This window comes from Panthera tigris, chromosome B4 (assembly GCF_018350195.1).
Source record: "Panthera tigris isolate Pti1 chromosome B4, P.tigris_Pti1_mat1.1, whole genome shotgun sequence".
Lineage (NCBI taxonomy): Eukaryota > Metazoa > Chordata > Mammalia > Carnivora > Felidae > Panthera > Panthera tigris.
The window spans coordinates 10581955-10607155 of record NC_056666.1 but is presented as its reverse complement, the minus strand read 5'-3'; the positions used below and the strand labels follow the sequence as shown (position 1 = coordinate 10607155).

Genomic DNA, 25201 nt, shown 5'->3' with positions numbered 1-25201 from the left:
AGAAGGGTCCATGTTGTTAAAGAAGTCAGAAGCAGTTTTGAATGATGGGACCCCTTCCGCCAGATTATCTGATTTCAATTTGTTTTCTGGCTCTGCTGCTTCTGTGTCTTCCTCATCGTCCGACACTGGTTCGGAAGCGTTCATTTCCATCAGGTCATCTGTTAACTCCTCTCGTGTGGTATCTGTTATCTCTTGAATTTCTCTAAGATCCATATCTTGAAACCCTTCAAGCCCCCCCCCCCCCCCCCCCCCGATCTTTTCTTTGCCATATCCACAATCTCTTTCCTGGTTTCCTTGGTTGGCTGTGTTGTAAATCCTATGAAGTCAGGCATAACATCTGGACACACTTTTCCCCAGCAGGAGTTTATCGTTTTGGCCTTGATGGCTTTCATGACTTTTTCCGGAACAACATGGCATCTTTAGTAGTGTAATATTTTCAGACTTTCAGAGTGTTCTCACTGGCAGAGTTCTCTTCTGTAACGTTAACAATCCTTTCTGTAGAGTGCCAAGTAATGAGCCTTAAAGGTCCTTATGTCCCCAATCCAAAGGCTGAATTAGAGACGTTGTATTTTGGGGCATGTGGGCCACTTTGACGCCTTCAATGTTGAACTCATGGGGCTCTGTGGCCAGGGACACTGTCCAATATCAAAACAACTTTGAAAAGTAGTCTCATACTGGCAAGATACTTCTTGACTTCAGGGACAAAACATTGATGGAGCCGATCCAAGAAAAGGGTCCTGGTTGTCCAGGCCTTCTTGTTGTACAACCAAAAGGCTGACAGCTGGTGTTTATCTTTTCCCTTCAAAGCCCAGGCTTTCTAGATAAGGACAGTCTGGTCATAAACCTGACTGCATTTGCACAAAACGGTAAAGTTAGCCTGTCCCTTCTTGCCTTAAATCCTCCTGCTTATTTCTCTTCCTTACTAATGTCCTTTGTGGCATTCTTTTTTTTTTTTTTTCTTTTTCCTCCAGAATAGGGCACTTCATCTGCATTAAAAACCTGGTCAGGCAGGGGCGCCTGGGTGGCGCAGTCGGTTAAGCGTCCGACTTCAGCCAGGTCACGATCTCGCGGTCCGTGAGTTCGAGCCCCGCGTCAGGCTCTGGGCTGATGGCTCGGAGCCTGGAGCCTGTTTCCGATTCTGTGTCTCCCTCTCTCTCTGCCCCTCCCCCGTTCATGCTCTGTCTCTCTCTGTCCCAAAAATAAATAAAAAACGTTGAAAAAAATTTAAAAACCTGGTTAGGCAGATACCTTGTTTTAGTGATTTTCTTAATGGCATCTGGGAACTCGTCTGCTGCCTCTTGGCTGGCAGAGGCTGCTTCTCCTGTTATCTTGATGTTTTTTAAGCCAAACCTCTTTCTAGAATTATCAAACCATCCTGTGCTGACATTAAATTCTCTGGCTTTAGATCCTTCATCCTCTTTTTGCTTTTAGTTGTCACATCATGACTTTGCTTTTTCTCCAGTCATACTAGATTCTGTAGGTATTTCTTTCTTACAGCAATCCTGTACCCACATAAGTACAGCATTTTCAACATGAGATAAAAGGTATTTCATGAAAAGTGTAAGGTTTTCACATCTGCTGGCATGGCTGTGGCGATGGCTTCACAGATTGCCTTTCCCCTTCTGGTTAATTTTATACAGTTGTGATTTAATCTCTACCTTTGTTGACATTTGACTGTGAGTGGTGGCATGCATGGTCTGTAAGTGTGTACATAAGTTTTGATACATTTTAACTTTTTATAATAGATTTGTATATATTTTATGGTAACAGGTGATAAAATAGACTAATGTCTACATATATTTTACACATTCATGACAGACCTTTTACTTAATTTTTTTGATATTTCTAGGCTATGCGATTTGCCTGTGAGTTTTTCCAGATTGTCTCAAATCTCCAAAAAGTTTTCCACTATGTTTACTGAAAAACATCTGTGTAGGACCTGTACAACTCAAACCCGTGTCGTTCAAGGGTCAACGGTACCCTTGGCTCTGAACAATTTTGCTTCCATTCTTTTAGCTGTGCTTTGGAAGAGTTAAGATTGTCAGAAACTGATCTTTAGTTAAATGAAATATTGTAGCTAATAACGTAACAGTGGACAGAGAAAGGTGGGATTCCTTTTGAGATATTTTGTAGTGTCTGATAGATCATGGTTTGCAGCTGAAAGATCATGGTTTTCAGCTTATATTTAAAGTGGATGTATTTTGCTGCACACATTGACTAAGTTTGAGAAACTGAAGTTACAGCAGGTAGTATTCTTGATTTAGTTTCTTTGAAGTTTTTTTTTTATGATTTACAAAAAGTTTCAAGCTTTTTTTTTTTTTTTTTTTAATGTTTCTATTTACTTTTGAGACAGAGAGAGACAGAGCATGAGCAGGGGAGGGGCAGAGAGAGAGAGAGGGAGACGCAGAATCTGAAGCAGGCTCCAGGCTCTGAGCTGTCAGCACAGAGCCTGACGCGGGGCTCGTCCTCATGGAGTGTGAGATCATAACCTGAGCTGAAGTCGGATGCTCAGCCGACTGAGCCACCCAGGCGCCCCAAAAAGTTTCAAGCTCTTGACCAAAAAAGAACTAACGAGAAGTTGAGAAATGACTACTTGTGGCATACACCGTTCATTGCCCACCCAGTATCCTATCTCCTTCAAATCTTTACTAATAACAGGATTTTGATTTTGTTTGGAGTGATACTGTTTGTTAAAAAACAAACCAATTAAACGATATTTTTCTGCGATGGAAGTAAAAGTCAGCTAGAGATTTCTGGGAAAGTTTTGCTCTCTGAGATAGTTGGTCATCTCTGCTTCCTTGTTACATCTTTTTTTCTTATCTGGAATGTGAATGTAATTCCTGAAGTTGTAGCAGCCATGATGTGACCCTGAGGACAGAAGCGATATGGTGGAAGAGAAATGTAGAAGTCTGGTCTTGGTGAAAGCACTGGGACCAGTGAGCATTGCACCACCTCACTTCCCTCTACACTTCTTGGTTTATTACTTATGGTCAAAGCAATCCTCACTAATGTGTATCCAAAAGTGTATCTTTTAAATAGCAGAATCTCTTAGCATGCAACTCAAGCCCTATTACAGTATATTTTGTTATTGTTGGGGTTGGGTAGTCTTAATGAGGAATAGTCTTAATCCTGAGTTAAAACACAGATGTGGCTGTTACAATAGGATGGGAGGGACATTGATGGTTAGGGAATCAGAAGACCTATGATCTAGTTCTACCATCATGTGGCAAGTCAGTAAATCTCTGTGTGTCATGGTGTTTTCCATTTGTTCTATGATGAGGTGTTCTCTAAGATCTCAGCACTGACATTCATATTCTGTTATTTTTCTTAAAGCCATTTTTGTTTTTTTGTGATGACCTTTTAGATTAAAATATCAGATTCATAATGCTCACCTGGCTGTCTTCACTGTTTTCTACACACACACACACACACACACATAGTAAATTGAGTTTCAGAAGTCTTAGAAAGTATAAGCTTAAGTATAAAAACTTTCAGAGAGTTTTTACAGTTTACTGCTATGTCGATATACAGTAATGTGACTTAATCAAGAGAAAGGCAGCACAGAAGAGGCTAATTGAAATCATGGACTATATTCAGGCAGACTGGGGTCTCAACCCTGTATCTGTTTCTCACTTTTTAGCTGTGTGACCTTTGGCGAGTTACTTACGTCCCTGTGCATCAGATTCTTTTCTGAAGAGTAGGGATGACCATGGGACGTACTTTGCAAGAGTGTCGTGAGGATTGAGATCAGGCATATAAAGGGCCTGCACGGTGGCTGGCATGTAGTAAGAGCTCAGCGTTAGCTGCTGTTAATGTTTTCCTTGGTTCTGTTATTTTTATTGTTATTGCCACTGATATTGCACTCCTGATATGTTCGATGACTGCTAAACTTGCTGATAAGCGTTTGTGTCCAGGAGAGAAGACAGGGCTCTCTGTGCACAGTGGTCAGACTCAGTATAGTGATGGGTAGTCTTTTGAACAGTTTCATTTCACTTACACTTGGAAAACTTTAAGCAGTGCATTTATTCTTTAAATTGAGAAATGTGATATTTGAAATTGTGTATGTGTTATGGGCAAAGATAATTGATAACAGTTTTATCAGAACATTGTGTTAGGGAAGTATATTTCTGTGTATAGATTTTAATTAGCAAGCTGTTTTAAAATACATTATTTTAAAGAAAAATGGGTCCATGTTATTTAGCTCATTGGTCCAGTGTGTCATTGTCTCAACTATGATAAAGAATTATGGAAGTAAGGCAGTAAATTTTGCAATCAGTTATTGCTTGAAAGTCTAAATTCTTTGAAAAGTTTTCTTTGGATTGTATAAACTTAAAATTGAATGCAGTGGACATCCTGAGTAACCTTCCTTTCTTGCTTGTCAGTAAGGTCGTACTCCATGGTAATTAAGAGCATCGTCTGAACTCTGTCCCTCATGGTACACTAGCCACTAACGCATGGTTATTTACACTTAAACAACTTAAAAAAATAAATTTAAGTAACTTAATAACTTAAATAATTAATATTAAGGAAAATGAAACAATTCAGTTCCAGAGCGCCTGGATGGCTCAGTTGGTTAAGTGTCTGACTTTGGCTCAGGTCACCATCTCATGGTTTGTGGGTTCGAGCCCCGCATCGGGCTCTGTGCTGACAGCTCAGAGCCTGGAGCCTGCTCCAGATTGTGTCTCCCTTTCTCTCTGCCCTGCTCGTGCTCTCTCTCTCTCTCTCTTAAAAATAAATAACCATTAAAAAAATAAAAAATAAAAAAATTCAGTTTCTTAGTCATACTAGCCACATGGTAAGTGCCCAGTAGCCACGTTGCAGAAAGTTCTGTTGGACCCTACTGGGCAGACTGTCTAGCCAGACTGCCTGGATTCATATCTTGAATCCACAACCATCTAGTCTTGTGAACTTGGGCAAGTTATTTAATTTCTCTGTGCCTCGGTCCCCTCCTATGTACATTTGGATTAATAACAGCACACAGACGTTCTCATAAGGTTGTTAATGGGGATGAAATGAATCAACATTTGTAAAGTGCTTGGAACAGCACCTGGCACATGGTATCTGTGTGTTTGTTAAGTAAACAAATGTGTGTTGTGTGTTCAGATTTATTACACTTTATAGTTAGTAATGTGTAATGATATTTTTGCCTTTAATGTATTTTTCATTGCCCATTTGAGAAAAAAATTTATGTATACCAACCTGTTTGGATGCATTTTTCATTTTTATATTGGATCACCGTTTAGAACAATGTTTCTGTCATGCATTTGAGCTTAATAATTCATTGTGAGTCCTCACTGCTCTCAGGGTGAAGCATGGTCTCCTTTGATGGGCATTTTGGGAGTTCCGTCCTACCCATCCCAACTCACTTTCCACTACCGTCACTTCTAGCCCTTTGTTCCATTTTTTTTTAAATCACTGCCTTAGTTGTTAAAAATATTTAATGGTGATGGTTTCCCTCTTGAAATGGTGTAGGAGCTCTCCCAGAATGTGTAGTGTTAGGATGTGTGCATTTAGTAAATGCTCAGAGTATGCTTGATGAATAAAAAAATCTTCAGATTTTGAAATGCAATCAGTATTTCTATTAATATCAAAACACATTTGTTCAAGTAATTTCTGAAGTAAAGCGAATTCAAAACCCATTCTACCATCTGTGATGTCAGTATCAGAAATGTGCCCCATGTCTCAAGACTCTGTCTATATTTGTCTCAGTGGGGAGGATCTGGGTAATAGTTCTTGTCACTGGAGGTCACAACCCTACAACATGGTGACATGTGGAGCACCCTTTGGTGACACATTTGTTGATTTTCTGAATGGTGCATTCTTCTCTCTTTTCTTTCCTTCCTTCCTTCCTTCCTTCCTTCCTTCCTTCCTTCCTTCTTGAGAGAAAGCGTGAGAGAGTGAGGAGAGTGAGACTGAGTGAGTGTGTGGTGGGGGAGGAGGAAAGAGAGAGAGAAGAGAGAGGGAATCCCAAGCAGGCTCCATTTCCTGACCCTGAGAGTGAGACTCTATCTCACGACCCTGAGATCATGACCTGAGCCAAAATCAAGAGTCAGACACTTAACTGACTGAGTCACTCAGGGGCTCCTGGATGATACATTCTTAAAGGATGCTGATTTTATCTTGGTTTCCTCACTTCTCTAAATTGTCTTGCACACTCTTTGGTCTGTCGTTTGTTGCTTCTTTCTGTGTTTTTCCTGATTATACTCAAGGATTTATCACATGGGGATAAAAAAGGGGAAAAAAAGTCAAATCAAAAGGAAAAAAAGTACCACCTAACAGAACAAGTAGGGCACCTGGGTGGCTTAGTTGGTTAAGCGTTCAACTTCTGCTCGGGTCATGATCTTGTGGTTCATGGGTTCGAGCCCCGCGTTGGGCTCTGTGCTGACAGCTCAGAGCCTGGAGCCTACTTCAGATTCTGTGTCTCCTTCTCTCTCTGCCCCTCCCCCACTCGCATTCTGTCTCTCTCTCAAAAATGAATAAACATTAAAAAAAGCAAAATGTAGTTTTTATTTTTTATAGTAATGACATCTGGGTATAATTTAGGTTATTTTTCACTTTAAACAAGTTACTGTCTCAATATGAGGAAAAACGTGTAAAAACTTGAGTGTAAACTTCTGTAGATGGTGTGTGCCTGTGGTATAAGATCTTACGGAATGTCTGTTACTACATTTTGCTTAATGGAAAAGAATAGCAGTGACAGATCCATAATTATCTGTGGACAGCTGCATTTTGGGTTACGTGTCCTGTCACAAATATATGTGGTGCAGGTTACCTTGTATTATATATTATATGATGGAGAAAAGAGTGGGTATTATAAACCGGTAATGTGAGTCAGATTTATACATGGGCTTGCAGTGTAAGTAGGGATCCTCAGACAGCCTCTCTAAGACATTGATCAACATCCTTTCTTGCTTTCTTAGTTTTCTTAGAGATGGTGTGGGGGGATAGTTGGGAACTGGTAGGGCAGAGGTGTACTGAGTTCTACCTGACAGTGATTTAGAGTAACGCTTTGCATCGATCTCTGCTTATTCCCCTATAACACATGTACTTATGCTTACTTTTTAAAAGTGTTGTGCCTTTATTAAGCTGTGACCTTCTTGAGGGCAAGGACCTCATTCGCTCATTCATTATTTTGAAGAAAAGTTAATTCTTTTTTTTAATTTTTTATTTTGAAGAAAAGTTAATTCTGAAGAATGCAGTGGTTCATGAGCTTGCCCGGTATTTGTTTCTCCAAACAAATCTCTTTATCAGCAAAGAGATGAATGCACCTGGATAATAGATAATTGGTATATTTAATCAGTTACCTAATGACTGAGAGGATTTGATTCTCACTCTATATTATTTTATTACTGAAACAGACTGCCCAGTAGATTTTATAAACATTCTCTAGAGAACAATTAGGTTTGCAGTGAGTTGTTTTACTTAGAATGCCACTTGGAATTAAATGTTTATTTGTACCCACTATCTTGATATAATTGGAGTGTAATTTAAAAGTACTGCAGTGTCTGTGGTCACAGAACTTGTTGCCCTTTAAAAAACAGGCTACTTGAGTATTGTTTCTCTTCTATTTGGCAGACACAGATGCAGTAGTTAATAAAGGTCATTTTGCTACCTAGTCATGTGAGCTTTTAATGACTGTTACCTGAACACCTGCTAGTTACATCACTATGGTTACCAAAAACATCCAACACAATATAGATGCGGTACTTTGGAAATCTGACTTGGGCTCATCTAAATTGCTATTTAAGAACATTTTAATATTCCTTTACATTTTAAGTAATTGTGGGAAAGCCCTTATCTTTCTGTAAACAATCACACATGTGAATGAAAACCTTTGGAATGGTTATACTTGATAATCTTGGCATCCTGTGGGCTGATTTCTTGGTGTCTAGGAATTAATTGTCTGTGCAGAATTGGGTGGGGGGAAGCAGTGACTTTCTTATGCATTGATTATCCTCTGAAACCTTGATTGGAAATGTGGGGTTTGGAGTAGAGTTGAAAGGAAGGGAAAAGTTCATTCAGATTCTGCTGGGAGAAATTTGAAGAGTGAGAAAGAGTATATTGATTATGGGATTTCAAATAGGACCAAGTATTTTTAAAATTTTGAAACAATTTCAGAGTCACAGCGGGTTGCAAAACATAGTACTGAGAGGTCACATGTACCCTTCACCAGTTCCCCCTATGGCAACGTGTTACAGAACTATAGTTAAATATGAAAACCAGGATATTGACATATTGGCAACTTACAGACTTTATTCAGATTTCACCAGTTTTATATGCAGTGTGTGTGTGTGTGTGTGTGTGTGTGTGTGTGTGTGTGTGTGTAGTTTATGCAGTTAGCACATGCATAGATTTGTGTAACCACTGTGCTTAAAATCAGGCAGAGTGCCTGGAAGTCCAGGGTGGGCACACTCTGTAGGGCAGTTACAGTGGTGGAGTAAGGGCCTTAAGTAAGCCAGTGCTTTGCATTCTTCTCCTCAGTCACATTCAGTCTTTGTCCTGATGTTTGCAAGAGAGCTGCTTCGTCTCCATCTTTAGGTCCAAGAGCCAGGAGGAAAAGGAGAAGGGGAACTCCAGAATGGGTGTCACCTGGATAAAGAAAGCATCAACACTTCCTTAAACCACCAGCCAGAACTGTATCACATGGCTGCAAGGTGGCCTGAGAAGCAAGTATTTTTTAACTTGAAACATTCTTGCTGAAAAACTGGGGTTCTAGCAGTAAGGGAGATGTAGGAATATGGGATACACAGCCAGCAGTGTTTGTTGGAGAATGCAGATATAAACGGTAATGAAATATCATGTGTGCCTAAGACTAGCTAAAATTCAAAAATATGGATAATATTCAGTGTGATGAAAGAGGTACTAACACATCGTTTGGTATGTTTTTTGGTGGGCAGTTTCGTATTCTTTATCAAAATTAAAAGTCGTGTTTTATCTGGCCCATCATTTCAAAGCTGTGATTCTGTTTTGTAGAACACACTGTTCCTGCTTATGTGCATAAAGGTCTGTGTGCAGCGTTATTCACATATTATGAAACCACCTGAAATTACTTGGATAACTGTCAGTAGGAGAAAGATTAGTACACAGTGATCTGTCCATTCAGTGGAGCACAGTACAGCCGGCCATTAAAGATAATAAGCTTGATTGATACGAACAGATCTGGAAAACAGCCGTGAAATATATGTGAGGAGAAAATTGCAGAACAGTATGCATAGTATGGTTCTCTTTGCTGCCCTCTCGTACATACGTATGTACGTGTGGATATATGTGTTCTTCTGCATGAGTGCGTGTGTGTATGTATTTGGTGTGATTTTATCTGTTTTGGAATATGCAGATGAAAAAGACTGGATGGAAACACACTGAAGAACAGTTAACACTGGGAAATGGGTTTGGGAAGGCAGTATGGGGGAAAGAGATTTCACTTCCTTTATACACATCTGTATTGTTTGAATAGTTTACGAGTGTGTGATAACTGTTCAGTTAGGAAATGAAGTATTCTATAGTGTAATTTTTTTGGATGCTTGAAGCACAGACTTTGATGTATCAACTTTCTGGATGAAACTACTTAGAATTTTATTTTGTCATTTTATGCCGTAGACTATACTAGATACTTTTTTCTGAGTAACTCAGGGCCTAGGGAGATACTTAGCGCTGCTGAATATACTCCAGGTAGATTTAGATTAAATGCTATTTAAATCTTCCTTATAAATTTTTTAACTTTCTGGTTCTTTGGGCGGGCAGTTACTTGTACGTTATCAGTGCATCTGCCTCTAATAGTCTTTCCTAGTCTCATTTTTTGCTTTAATATTCTTTGACTTGGAAGTGAAGCAACTATCAACCTGCTTTTTAAACTACATCTAAAAGTAGTTCTGAATAAAGATGGGATAAATTAGTTCTGAATGAAAGTTGTAAGAGATGTTTTAAGAATGTACATGAACTTTATTATTGTTGGCACACTGATTTTTTTAGAGGTCTTTTCTTTTTCTTTGGTTAGCTGTATTTCAGTTATTTGCTGGGGCTTGATGTGTGAAGTTTGCTAAACCTCTAGGGATCTAGATAAGCCGATAGTGTCGTCTTTCTTTTAGAGAAATTTATTACAGTAGTAAAGAAAGGACACAGGATGTTTTAGGGCAGGGTTGTATAAGAAGAAAAAAAAAACAAAAACAATTTTGCTTTTTGTTCTTTGATGATAAGATAGTTCTTGCCTTTGTTGCCAAATTCATGATTAACCATTGTAATGTGTCTAGAGGGGATAAGTGGGACTGGGGTTTGAATCCCGGCACTGTCATGTACTAGCTGAGTGACTTTTCTGATCCTCCGTTTTCTTACATTTAAAAGCCTATTTTGCTTAACATTAGTACATATTTTACAGTTGCCTAGATGACATACTCAGAGGTAGCTGTGAACATCAAGTGGAGATAGTTTATGGGATGTATCTGGCACACGGTGAGAACTCAGATAGTGACTGTTCTTCTGTGGGATAATAGGAAATTTGAGATTTGCATAATACATTGTGCTTTTGGGGAACAAAACAAGACTTTTTATTTTTTTTATTTCATTTTTATAGAATTATTATCCTTCGTGTCCAAGAAAACTTGGACAACACAGAACACTCGGAAAGATTTTTTTGGACGTCCTCTAATTTCCTTAGGAAAGATCTCTGTTACAATTTATTGTCTACCATTCCGGTCTTTTCCCATGTGCAACTGCTACTGGCTTTATAGACTAGATCCGAAATCCTTAAAACAACCTTGCATGGTATGGTGGTATCTCAATTTTACAAATAAGGGAAATGAAGCTGAGGGAGGTTAAGATCAAATTGCTGATAAGCGGTAGAGCTGCTGTTCACGATCAAGAAGAATTCGTCACGGGAGCGACACGGGGCTCTCCTCCCCACCTACTGAAAGCCATCATCTCTCTCTGTAATCAGTTCACATAGGTTTGTGTTTATAAGATGTTTAGGATGTACTTTATGATTGCTCAAGAAATCAAAGTAGCTTTGAGCTTAATGCATTATTTTTCCATATATTATTGTAATGTTGCTTAGAGGATATGCATATTTGGAGCTCCATAAATGTTAAGCTGTAGTAATGGAGGTAAAAATGAGACTTTGTACTACCGCAAAGTGATTATAACTCTCTAGGCTGTAGAAAGTCTTATACTATGTGCTTGGGATGCACTATGTATACACTTTTAGATGTTGAATTACTGAATGGTTTGGAAAATGATCTTTTTCTGATTTATTTTTTTAAAGTTTATTTTGTGAGAGAGCACGTGAGCATGGAGGAGGAGGAGAGAAAGAGAGAGAGAGAGAGAGAGAAAGAGAAAGAATCCTCCATGCTGTTACATTGGAACCCAATTCGGGGCTCAATCTCATGAACCATGAGATCATGACCTGAGCTGAAATCAAGAGTTGGGCACTTAACCAACTGAGCCACCCAGGTGCCCCTCAAAAATGATTTTAAAATTGATGTTTTATTGTACTCAAAAAATGACTAAGCTATATTCTTATTTTTATGTTGTTTTGAATTTCTGATTTTCCTGTTCATGTGTCTTCAAGGTAAGAAGTAGAAAGGATTATTTGGACTAGTAAATATTGCCTTTAATTTAAACAGCCTAAAGCATTTGCACACATTTATAATATTCAGAAATCCCGCTGGTTAGTATACTATGTTGTATGTACTGCCTGCATGGTACTTGAGGTGCACACACTCATACACACACAAATCTGCTTCACTGGGGACTTCCCTTCATTGCTGCGCTTGGACCTTTAGCTTAGAGAATTTGGCAGTCTCTTATTTCCAGTAGTTTGAAGATTGTACTGTCATTATTATAGAAGTATGTGACCAAGCTTGACTTCATGGCTTGCATTGGTTTTTTATGATTTTTTAAATTCAGAAGTAGGTTTTTTGTTTTGTTTTGTTTTTAAATAATGTTGATTGGAATGTGTTCATCTAGGCAATTACAAAACATGAACTAATATTAAACAAAATAAGCTATGGTTAGTTGTAGAAATTATACTTTGAACTTAGATACTATCACGAAAACTCCAGAAAAAATTGCTGTATTTATTTGTTTCATGTGTGTAGCAGAGGAGGGCTGGATCTGTTTGAGTTCTTTAGGAACTTCAGTTTGATGTGACTTTCAATATGACCAGGATTAAGTGGGTATAGTTTATATAAAGTTAATGAAGTGAGTTAGATATAATAATCTGTAGAGCTGTGAGGTTGTGAAAGGACGGGCGTGTTTGGGGAGGTGTAGTGTGTCTTGATGGTGGGTTCCGTGGATGGGGGTGTGTGATGTGTGTTGGGAATTCCACAACCACAAACTGGGAGCAGGCTGTCAGGGGTTATTTTTGACACCCTGGGATTTATCCTATAGATATCCGGGTGTAGACATCCTGTAAGCAGCAGGATGCGTCTAGCATTCAGGTGGTATAGGGTGGAGGGACACAGATACAGGATTCATCATCTTGGGACTCACTCATGGGGAAGAAACAAGGTGAGAGAACCTGAGGAGACAGATCCTGGACATGACGATGTTCTCCTGTGCAGGGACCTTAGTGCGTATTCTTGTAGGAGGATTGAATCAAGGGGATTGAGTCAGGGAGCAGGGGGACGTGGGGAAGAAGAGGGCAAGGCTTCAGAGTCTTTTTGGTAGTGAAACGGACTGGGTGCTTTACAACAGGCTCTTGTCAACTTTGCCTCCACTTTGTACCTGTGCAGCTGGTTGTGGCTGGAGAACACATCACAACATTCTGACTAGTTGTAATTTAAATTCATTATCATGAACTTTAGGTGGGCTTTTCCCTTTTCTCAGACCTTCACCATCTCTTCCCCGTACCCAGTTCTCAGCTGGTTATTGTTCTTCTTTACTGAGAAAGTTGAAGCTTATTGCTTCAGAGGACTAACTAACGTGGTCAGGGTTACCCACATCCCATCCGCTGGACCCCTGTGCTGTGCCTCTTCCTACTCTAGGTGAACTCTGGCTCCTTTGTAATGGGGCCCCTCTCCTAGTGCGCTGAATTCTCTGCCCTGTCATCCGCCCGGAAACGAAGCTCACTCAGCTGTCTGTTCTTTCTCTGTGTCATCAGTGTCCCTCCTCTGACGGGTCCTTGCCATCGTTGTGCCATGTGTTGTTATTTCTCTTGTCCAATGAAAAGTGACTTCATTTGACTTTGCTCCCTTGCCAGCAGCTATTCCATTTCTTTGTTTCCCTTTGCAGTAAAGCTCCTCCAAGGAGTTGTTTGTACTCAGTTTCTCCTCTTCCGTTTTCTTTTTATTTATTTATTTATTTTTTAAATGTTTATTTATTTTTGAGAGACAGACAGAGAATGAGCATGGGAAGAACAGAGAGAGAGAGAGAGAGAGACAGACAGACAGACAGACAGAGACAGACAGAATCCGAAGCAGGCTCCAGGCTCTAAGCTGTGAGCACAGAGCCTGAGACGGGTCTCGAACCCACGAACCGTGAGATCATGACCTGAGCTGAAGTTGGATGCTCAACCAACTAAGCCACCCAGGCGCCCCAACTTCCATTTTCTTTTAATCCACTTTAGCCAGACTTTCAGCCCCATGACTCCAATTTCACCTTGGTGATAATCCAATTTAAAATTTGCTTTTAAAATCACAAGTCTTCTTTGAACTAGAGTATTCACACCAGTTTAAATTCCTGTGTTAAGGAGACTAAATTTAGGGAAATGTGTAGACTTTACCATCCATGTATAGTTGCTATGGTTGTATCATAAAGAGGGAAAGTGGAAACTAATTTTCATTGCTGTTGTATTGGGATCATACCGTTGGCTTTGTGATATTGGACTCCATATGTCTCTTCTTGTGACTATTCTTTAAATCTTCCTACTACTGAGAAGTTGTCTAGCTTTGACCAAGCAGATGGTTTCAGGTTTCTCTTTAATAATGTTGAATGAAGTTATAAATGAATAACTGAGCTGAGTGAGCATGAAAATAATTAACATGAAGGAGGTTTAGTACAGAAAGCAAAATATTCAGCAAAGTTAATCTGATGTATAATTAATGATATCCATAACTGATAATGAGTTGCATGTTTGGCTTTTAGTCATCTGTTAAAACTCTTTTGAGGATATGGAGTTGTTTTAGAATTCTTCTAAAATCCTCTGGTTATGACTTGAAAGAAAGTAGTCAATGGGCTTTCTTTCTTTCACAAAAGGAATATAAAATATCCAGGTTGTCAGTTGGTGGTACCCCTGAAGTTGAGAGCAAGAGTAATTGACTGAAAATATTGAGTGTAGTTGATTTGTTGTTAAGGAGAGATCTAGAGAGGTCTAAGACTCTTCCTGACCTTTCTGGACAGTAAAATTCCCCACTCTGTGAATTGGTCTTTCTTATTAATTCTGCCAATTTTTGCTGTATATATTTTGAACTTATGTTATTAGGTTCATCCTTATGTCTTCCTCATAGATCGGTTCTTTTGTTGCTGTGAAATGTTCCTTTTTATCTGTAGTAATGATTCTTCCTAAGTCTGCTTCGTCAAGTATGCATACAGTGATACTTTCTTTTGATTTGTGTTTGCATGGGATTTCTCTCCCCATTCTTTTTACTTTCAAACTTCCTGCCTCTACATTTAAGATGTGTTTCTCCTAAGTAGTATATATCTGTATGTTTTTTTTTTAAATATCTGATTATTTAAATCTTTTAATTGGAATGGCTCAGTCTGTTTACATATATTACGGTCATGTTTGGGTCCAAATCTGACTTTCTATTTTTCCACCTATTTTAAATTATTTTTCTGTCATTTCTTACCATATTTTACATTATTCAAATAAATTTTATTATCAAGTCTGACACCTATTAATTTGTTAGTTATAAATTCTTTTGCTGCTCTTTGGTGTTATTCTAGATTGCATTATTCATCCTTGACTTACTAGAATATATAATAAGTTACAGCTGTTCCCCAATTCCCAGAAAAATCTAACAACTTTAAAATACTTTAGCTTCATTTATATCTCATCTGCCTTTAGGCATTATTCATGTATATTTTAATTCTCTCTATATATTTAAGCCCTATATTCTTAATATCCATGTATTTACCTTTCCTGTTGCTCTTTATTTCTTCCTTGATGTCTGTTCTTCCACCAGGGCTCATATTTTTCCACTTGAAAAACTCCCTTTATTATTTTAGTATATGTATGCTGATCATTAAGTATGTCTGTTGTTTGTCTGTAAATGTCTTTATTTTTGGATTCAGTTTTGAAGGATGTTTTAAAAACTGCTTGAGATTCTAAGTTGCTGGTTATTTTCTTTCAGAGTTTCAATTTAGAAATTTGCTAAATTTTAAATTATTGCTGCTCCTTTCTTTGAAGGTTATCTGTTTCTTTTTGTCTCTTGCTTCTTTGAAGATTTCATTTTGTCTTTAGATTTCACAGGTTTTACTCTGATATGTCCAGGTGTTTTTTCCTTTGTATGCATTTTGCTTAGAGTTCATGTTGCCTTTTGAATATGTGGGTTACCATTCTTGCTTATTAGCTCTTTAAAACTGTTTCTGCTCCATTATCTATATCTTCCCTTTTGGGACTCCGATTACATGTATGTTAGAACATTTCCTTATGTCTCCAGTGTTTCCCCTGCTCTTTCATGTATTTTCCATTTTTTTTTCCTCTTTTTGTTTCAGATGATATATTTTCTACTGATTTGTCTTCTAGATGATTAATCCTCTCTTTAGCTATGTCTAATCTACTGTCAAGCCTGTCTGTTGAGTTTTTAATTTCAGTGATTGTATTTTTCAGGCCTAGAATTCTCATGATTCTTAAAAAAAGGAAAAGATTCCAAATCTTTGGTGAAATTCTCCATCTTGTTACCAGTCTTACTGAACATATTAGTTATAGAATTTAAAAAAAAATATGTCTGATACTGCAGTATCTGTCTTATCTTTTAGCCCCCCCCCCCTTTTTTAGAGGGGCTACCATTCAGATGCCTGCAAAGTTTTTATTAAGTGGTAGCTATTATATATGAAAAATCTGTAGAGATTTTGGATAAACTTGTAGCTCCTGACAGGCAATTAGAGAAGAGGCAGAGCAACTTAGTCCATCATATTTGAGGTGTTGTAAGTCTGAATTTTAGGAGTTATAAGGCCTTGTCTGTTTCTAGTTCTTCATGAATCCTAGGGTATGGTCATTCAGTGACTTCGTTTGGAAGTCTGGGGTGCCTACCAGGTTCCTGCCTCATCAATGAGTCCTGAACTCCAGTCTTTGTCTTCTTAAGACTTTGAGACTGACAACAGCTGTTTAGCTTTTTAACTGCTGTTGCTACTCTCTGCTTGGCTTCTCACAGTCTGTGCTGCTTATGAATGGACAAATGCCTTGAGGAATTAAGCAGCTGAAATTTTAGGTTGACTTCCCTATGTTTTTTTTGTAGGATCTTGGCCCTCAGGCCCTGACTGTCCTAGGTACCCTGAACTCCAGTGTGAGACTGAGAAATGGTGATTTTCTGCCTACTAGCAGTTTTTATTTGGGGCAGGCAGTATTTTTACTCCGTTCCTCTGGTGCACCCTCCTCCCGCTACACACCCAGTCCCCTGTCTTCCTTCATTCTTGCTCTCTGTAAGACAAATATGATGTCTGGAGATCTGGCAACTATCTTTGCATCATGAGGTGACTTTGAGGATATAAGCCTTAAAGAGGATATGGAGAAGAAAGATTGAGGAGCCTGAATTCCTGTTGACTCTATGTAGCATCCTCATATCAGACCTAATGACTTAGTTCTAAAGTTCCTAGACATCAGGAGAGAAATCAACATCTCTTGTGTTAGCCTTGTGATTTTAAGTTTTGTGTTATATCCAGGCAAATCTAATACCAATTAACAGAGCGAGGGTTTCTTGAATCAATATAAGTATATATTCACATAACGTACTAAGGGTCACCAATTTCCAGCCTTTTATTTAGTTGTGGCATATATAACAAGTGACACGTACCTGAGTGAATACTCTTACGGACACATTCTTCAATATGTCTGGCGTACTTGCCCAAATGCTGTCTGTCACTTTAATTCCCATAGCTGGAAACATGAAAATTCAAGTTCGTGCGAGGAATGTTACTATAGAGAAAGACTTGACAAATTCAAGTTTTGTTAGTTATTGTTATTGGCAGACTACTTATGACATACCTACCACATTATCCCAGTAGACCACACACAGGGATTACAGTACAGTTACTGTCATAACACAGTGTTTTCTACAATATGGTTGTAGACTAGTGTGACAGTGGGGGAAATGAAGCAAGGGGTGATTGAAAAAATATTCAGAAATTAGCAAGAAATTACATGTAGAGGGTCAAAGAAAAATATGTTAAAAATGATGCTAAGCTTTTGAACTTAAAGTCTGGCATAGTAATGCCATTGGTAGAAATAAGCAAATTAGGGGAGGGTTCCTTGGAAGGAAATAAATGTTTCATTACTTAAAGTTAAGAATATGTTTAATTTAAGAAACAGTTCTTCCTCTTGGTATATGTGAATTCTTTGCATGATGTGGATTGTATTACACCAACATAAAAGAATTTTCTTTATCTTATTCCCACCCTAAAGGACATTGCAGGACTTTACCTAAACCTAAAGTTGCAGCTTTACCCTCATATATTCCAAAGCTGCTTCTATCCACAGACAGTATTTCAGGAACTAGTCTTCCAACCATTTACGGTCTAACTAATGTAAGGGGAAGAACTATGACTTCCTTGAAAACAGGAATTCAGCATAGAGCAGCATTATTTCCCTCTTATGACAGAGATTATAATTAGCATCTTAGGACTTATGGTAGTATCTGTTTGCATTTTTGAGGTATACACTTAAGAATGACTCACTACCCTGACTCACTTGTTGAAGTTCACTGTCATTCAAAAGCTCTTTCATTCTGCTTTTCTTTTTCTGGCTTTTCTTTCTCCCCCAGTGAATAGAATTATTGTAGTAAGTCTCACATTGCTGAATATAACCTTTGTTTTTTCTTAATTGGTGCGTATGTGCCGCGCCTCTAGGCATATTCAAAGCTTTTACTTATGACAGCTGGCATTTTGCTGTTGGGTCTTGGCAGGAAGTGTAAATAGTGAGAGCTAGTAGTGTGTAAGAATAGGGAGACAGCAAGCTCACTCGTTAATAGAACAAATGTATAAACACTACATAATTTACTGAAAGTATGCATCTCTCTTTTAGGAATGTTTATAAATTTAGTTGTACCCAATTAAAGCCTAGTCCAGAAAGTATCATCAAGCTCAGGAAATATTTCTGTTTCATAATTGAGCTGGCCCAATTGTTTCAAAGAAGATGTGATCAAACAAAATTCCAGGCAAATAATTTGAATAGTCCTTAGAGTTTATGATAGGATCCAACCAATAACTTGATGCTAGGTGAACAGACCTAAATAGTCCACTGTAGAAATTCAGTGAATTCTGCTACACTGCATATACACATTACCACTTGGTTACATGCTTGAGATTTGGAGACATAGATGCCTGTTGCGGTACCACTGCTTAATGGCTATACAATTACCCTCTGATATTAACCTCTCCAAGTCTTAGTTTTCTCATCTCTACAAAGGTACTTGTGTCACTAGGGTTGTGATTGGGATTAAATTAGAAAATTCTTATCCGTTCATGTAATCATACAGTAAGTTTACTGAACCACTGTTATGGGTCAGGCACTGTGCCAGACCCTGGTGTAGAGTGGTAAACAATATGATCCAGACTGATTTGTGGGTCCAGTAGAGAAGGCAGAAAGCAAACAAGTAAACAAAGAAAATATTACAAATTGTGGTATTTTCTGTGAAGAAGATATCAAGGTACCCTGAAGAGAACTGGAGAAGACCTCCCTGAAGAGGTAGCTCTCAGGTCGAGATGAGAAGAGTGGTGGGAGTCAGCCATATAAAGAGTGGAGAGAATTCCAGACAGAAGGAATAGAATGTGGGATGGCCTGAAAGAAAAGGAAAACGGGATGCAGTGCTGTTAAGAACTATAAATAAGGCTTGTGTGGTTCAAGTATTATTTGCAAATGGTGAAGAGTAGAATGAATAGTTATTTGTGATCTGTGTGGTGCCTAGACCTGGTACTTGATGTTAGTTGTGACCATTCTTACGCTGAATGATTTCTTTATTTAGAGGTCATTTAAAAACTTGAAGCAAATCGTTTCCAAAGTAGATGCAACAAAGTCAGTGCATTGAAACTTGTGTTTGCTGTTTAGAGAGACCATTAGGCCCACACTCAGAGCCCATTGGTGATTATTTTTCATATTCACGTAAATTTGATTATTTGATTTTTATAACAGCCTAGAAGTGGCAAATTGAGATTCTCCAAAAACAGCAAAACATTTCAATAATAAAAATAAAACTTAAAGTGGTTAGTGATTGTTAAAAACACGAGATTATGAAATATTTTTTTAAAAAGATTTATTGAAGGGGTGCCTTTGTGGTTCACTTGGCTAAGCGTCCAACTCTTGGAGTTGGCTCAGGTCATGATCTCACGGTTTGTGATTTCAAGCACCGCATTGGACTCTACACTGACAGCATGAAGCCTGCTTGGGATGCTCTCCCTCTCTGTCTGCCTCTTCCTCCCTCCCTCTCTCTTTCTCAAAAAAAAAAAAAAAAAAAAATCCAAAAAACCAAAAACATTTATTGAGATATAATTTGCACACAGTGAAATTCATCCATTTGAAGCACTGAGCTTGATGAATTTTGATAGTTTTATAAAGTCACATCATCACTACCACATCTTGATGTAGAAAAGTTCCATCAAGAATCCTAAAAATTCTTGTTTTCTTGTATCTCTTTACCCTGGTCACTGGCCTCAGGCAGCCCCTAACCTGTTTTCTGTCACTATAATTTTGTGTTTTCTACAATTTGATATAAATGGAGTTAGGCATTGTGAGGCTTTTTGTGTTTTATTTATGTTGCTTCATGTATTAGTAAATTTGTTTGTGTTACTGAATGGTATTCAGTGTAGAGATTAAATATTTGTTTATTTGCCAGTTTATGGCCATTTAGGTTTTGTCTTATCTATTATGAACAATACTTACATTAACATTCACATAAAAATCTTTATGAACATGTTTTCATTTTTGGGCACCCAGTGTAATAAAGATTTTCTCCTGTATTTTCTTTTAGAAGTTCTATAGTTTTTGCTCATACATACAAATCTCTTGTTAGAGTAGGCACTTAGTTTCTAACAGCCTACCTGGAGGCCACATAGAGGAAGTCTTGGCCAGCTATAAGGAAAGTCAGAGGCCTGTCCTGGTAGCACTCTAAAAGAAGCCTGCTTGCACCAGACAGGCCCAAGATGGCGGGTGCCATGACCACAAACCCCTGGCCAAATAAGAAAGAAAATGATTGGAAACCCATCCTGCCTCCCCTCCCCTGTAATGAATATTCTACTCCCTAGTTAACAACTGTCAATAAAAGATAGAAACCCAGCCCCCAGGGTGTGTGCTCTTTCTCTTTCTCCTCCCATCCATCCTCCCCCCCCCCCCCCTTGCCCAGTCTCACATCACAAGGGTATACTTTTCACTTTAATAAACCTTCCTGCTTGTGTCCCTTGTCTTTTGCGTTGCTTGTCTATCCTTGAATTCTGTCTCATGACAAGACCAAGTGCCTTCGGTGACGCCTTCAGGATGAACCCAGTCAAGACCCTGGGGCCCAGGGTCTCGCCCAGTTCACCTGCCAACACTATGACTTATTTCAAATTAATTTTTTTAAGTTTATTTATTTACTTTGAGAGAGAGAGACAGAAAGAGAGAGAGAGGGAGGGAGGGAGGGAGAGGGAACCCATGCAAGTGAGCATGAGCTGGGAAGGGGCAGGGAGAGACAGAATCCCAAGCAGACTCTGTGCTGTCAGCGCACAGCCTGATGGAGGGCCCCATCTCACTGCTGTGAGATCAGACCTGGGCCGAAATCAAGAGTCAGACACTTAACTGACTAAGCCATCCAGGAGCCCCTCAAGCTAAGTTTTGTGTACTGTGTTAGGTAAGGGTCAAAGTTTTTTTTCCCCCCCTGTGTAGCTAGCTATCTAGTTATTCCAGCATTATTTATTGAAAAGATGTTTTCTCCATGAATTATTTTGAAACCTTGAAACTCTGAGATCTTGCTGTCATTTGTAACCATTTTCTTTCAATAAGAACTTAAGCCTGACAATAGAGCGTATTCAAATATAAAGAAATCCATCTTGTATATGTAAGTATATATTTTAGGAGGCTGTGGGAATGATGAAAGGAACTGCTTTTTAGGGCTAATTCAAGCTAATAAGAAAGTGCTTGTTGGTAAGTTTCAAGTGCTGGTAACTTCTGAGAATTTGTAAAATTCTAAGGGATGAAATTCTGTGCCTAGTTAGTGATACATGATTATCTATAAGATTTCTTTAAGAAAGTGAATTAGAAGAATATTAAAGGGGGACTTCCTTACATTTGCAGACATTTAAAGGAGACCTGGATCAATTAAAAAAACAAGGGGGAGAAAAAGAATTCTACAGTGGCCACTGATTCTAAGAAGAAAGACAAGATAAAGGAATTTAAATTAAATAAATAAAAAAATATATAAAATTAGCGCCTGGGTGGCTCAGTCTTGTTTTGGGCTCAGGTTGTGATCTCGTTGTTCATGGGTTCCAGTCCCACATTGGGCTCTGTGCTGACAGAGCACAGATTCTCTCCTTCTTCATCTGCCCCTCCCCTGCTTGGGACCTCTGTCACTCTCTCAAAATAAATAAATGAACATTTATATGTATACACATGTACATATACATATTCACATAAAAGCTGTTTAAGATGTCTTTTGAGTTTGAGGGTTTGAATGAAAGGTGTAAGAAAAGACTTGTAACCTATAATGAATGAAAAAGAGTAGTAAGTACTTTTAAAAATAGTGTCAGGAAGAATCAAGTGTAAATGAATTGACATCTGTGAACAGTATAATAAAAACACTTTAAAAGGCATAGCTTGATTCCTGGAAATCAGTAATGATCACATAGGCCTGCCATTCAGAACAGATCATGTAATGCAAACATGAAAGAGAAAGACTGCGTTCCAGACTTTCACTTCTATCTCCTTTTTGCTTGGTTGGTTTTTTGGTTTTTTGTTTTGTTTTTGTCAAATCAGAATTATCTTCAAACAGAAAAGAGAATTAGTCAAAAATGAGAGGTATTTGAAGCCCAGGGTAGGTTAGGGGATAACACCCTTTAAATTCAGGTCTTTAGGATTAAATGAGTTTCAGACTCAGACTTTTTTGGAATAATTGTGAATAGTAAGAGTAGTAAAATACAGAGAATATATATATCTGAAGACTGGACTCAAAGGAGCAATGGTAGATTCTGGTAACTAGAAACTATTGAATTTCATGATAATTGTAATCAGAATGCTAGCATGGTTTTATTAATAATGGCTCATGAATAGATTTAAAAGGAAATGATGATCTCTAGGAGCTTTTCTGGGTGTAAGAAGAACAAATTAATGTAAATTCCTTGCTGTCACTGAATAGACATCCCAAGGAAATGTTGCAAATAGGTTTTTGTTTTTGGTTTTACATTTCTTCTTCTTTTTTAAAATTATTTTGGGGGAAAAAATTGGTATGTAACGTTATGTAAATTTCAGGTGTACAACATTGTAATTTGACATCTTTATGCCCCGCACAGTGATCAACATTAAAACTCTAGTTACCATCTCTCACCATACATATGACCCCTCTCCCCCATTTCACTCACCACCCCTCCATCCTCCTTCTTCTCTGGTGGCTATCAATCTGTCAAGCTGTTCACTATGAGTTTGTGTTTTGTTTTGTTTGTTAATAGATTCCACATATGAGTGCAAATATATGTATTTTTCTTTATCTGACTTACTTCACTTAGCATAATACCTTCAAGAGTCATCCCTATGTTGTTGCAAATGGCAGGATTCTATTCTTTTTAAGGGCTGAGTAGTAGTCCATTGTGTCTGTATGCCACATCTTCTTTATCTGTTTGTCCATTGAAGGACGCTTAGCCTGTTCTCATTTCTCAGCTATTGTAAATAATGCATTGAAATCAGTGGTGCATATATCTTTCTGAATCAGTGTTTTTGTATTCTTCAGATAATCTCCCAGAAGTGGAATAGCTGGATGAATAGCTGGATCGTATGGTAGTTCTTTTCTTAATTTTTTGAGCAAACTCCCTACTGTTTTCCATAGTGGCTGCACCAGTTTACATTGCCATCAGCAGTGGATAAGGGTTCCCTTTTCTACACATCTTCTCTGTTACTTGTTACTTCTTGTCTTTTTGATAATAGCATTCTATCCAGTGTGATCTAATATCTCATTGAGGTTTTGGTTTGTATTTTCCTAATAATTAGTGATGTTGATCATCATCGCATGTATGTATTGGCCATTTGTATGTCTTCTTTGGAAAAATGTCTGTTCAGACCTTCTTCCCATTTTTAAATTGGATTATTTGTGTTTAAGCTATTCAGTTATATGAGTTCTTAATATATTTTGGATATTAATCCCTTATTGGATATCTGATTTGCAAAAATTTTCTCCCATTCAATAGGTTCCTTTTCATTTTGATGATTGTTTCCTTTTACTGTGCAGAAGCTTTTTAGTTTGAGGTAATTCCATTTGTTTATTATTGCTTTTGTTTCCCTTGCCTTTGGAGTCACCTCCACAAAAATATTGCTAAGACCAGTGCCAAGGAGCTTACTGTTAGTTTTCTTCTAGGAATTTTATGGTTACAGGTCTTGCATTCAAGTCTTTAATTCATTTTGACAGAATTTTTGTGTGTAGTATAAGAGTGGTCTAGTTTATCATTCTTTTGCACGTGGTTGTCCAGTATTCTCAACACCATTTCTTGAAGAGACTGTCCTTTATTCACTGTATGTTCTTGGGTCCTTTGTCGTAAATTAATTGTCCATGTATGTGCAGGTTTAATTTTGGGCTCTCGATTATGTTCCATTGATCTGTGTATCTGCTTTTATACAAATACCATACTGTTTTGATAACTGTAACTTTGTAGTGTAGTTTGAAATCAGGGAGCATACTTCTAGCTTTGTTCTTCTACGTCAAGATTGTTTGGCTTCAGGTGGCTGCACACAAATTTTAGAATTATTTGATCTAATTCCATGAAAGATGACATTGGAATTTTGAGAGGTGTTGCATTGAACCTGTAGATTGCATTGGGTAGTGTGGATATTTAAACAATATTAACTCTTCTAATCCATGAGCAAGAATATCTTTTCAATTATTTGCGTCTTCTTCAGTTACTTTCATCAGTGCTCATTGTTTTCAATGTACAGGCTAGATTTTACCTCCTGGGACTGATTTTACCTCAGTCGGTTAAGCGTCTGACTTCAGGTCATGATCTCATAGTTTGTGGGTTTGAGCCCCACGTCGAGCTCTGTGCTGACGGCTCAGAGCCTGGAGCCTGCCAGGAGCCTGCTTCGGATTCTGTGTCTCCATCTCTCTGCCCCTCCCTGCTTGACTCTGTGTGTGTGTGTGTGTGTGTGTGTGTGTGTGTGTGTGTGTGTGTAAAGTAAATAAATATTAAAAAAAATTTCACCACCTTGGTTAAATTTATTCCTAGGTATTTTTTTCTTTTTGATGCAGTTATAAATGGGATTGTTTTCTTAATATCACTTTCTGATAATTTATTATTAGTGTATAGGAATGCCATAGATTTCTGTATGTTTATTTTGTATCATGTTACTTTACTGAATTTATTTATTCTGTGAGTTTTTTGATGTCACCTTTAGGGTTTTCTATATATAGTCTTAGGTCATCTGAACATAGTGATAGTTGTGCTTCTTCTGTTCCTACTTGGATACCTTTTATTTCTTTTTCTTGCCTGATTGTTGTGGGTAGGACTTCCAGTACTCTTTTGAGTAAAAGTGGTGAGAGTGGACCTGCTTGTCTTGTTTTTGATTGTAGGGGAAAAGCTTTTAGCTTTTCACCATTGAGTATGATGTTAGCTGTGGGTTTGTCATATATCCTTTATTTTATTGAGGTCCATTCCCTCTATATCCATTTTGTTGAGAGGTGTTTTTGTTTTTGTTTAGCTTTATTCATTTATTTTGTGGGAGAGAGAGCATGAGCAGGGGAGGGGCAGAGGCAGAGGGAGAGGGAGAGAGAGAATCCCAAGCAGGCTCCACCGTGTGGAGCCTGAAGCAGAGCTCTATCCCACAACCCTGACTCATGACCTGAGGCAAAATCAAGAATCAGATGTTCAAGTGACTGAACCACCCAGG

At 38.2% G+C, this 25201-nt stretch overlaps 1 protein-coding gene and 1 long non-coding RNA gene across 5 annotated transcripts in view; one reads left to right on the top strand and one right to left on the bottom strand.

The window, feature by feature from the left end:
* Window positions 1-25201, top strand: part of USP6NL (USP6 N-terminal like) — a 183583-nt gene that overhangs the window by 49885 nt on the left and 108497 nt on the right. The window lies entirely within an intron of this gene.
* The window catches only part of LOC122240216, an 83288-nt gene that overhangs the window by 8176 nt on the left and 49911 nt on the right, over window positions 1-25201 (bottom strand). Inside the window, exons 4-5 of one of the 3 annotated variants that reach the window (XR_006219600.1) lie at window positions 16947-17029; window positions 8482-8589 (exon numbers count right to left, since the gene is read on the bottom strand). The exons of 1 other annotated variant lie outside the window; for it this stretch is intronic. This is a non-coding gene — a long non-coding RNA (uncharacterized LOC122240216). Of the gene's footprint in view, window positions 1-8481; window positions 8590-16946; window positions 17030-17929; window positions 18929-25201 lie in introns of those variants that run through there. One more of the 3 variants, XR_006219601.1, reaches the window with a different exon arrangement.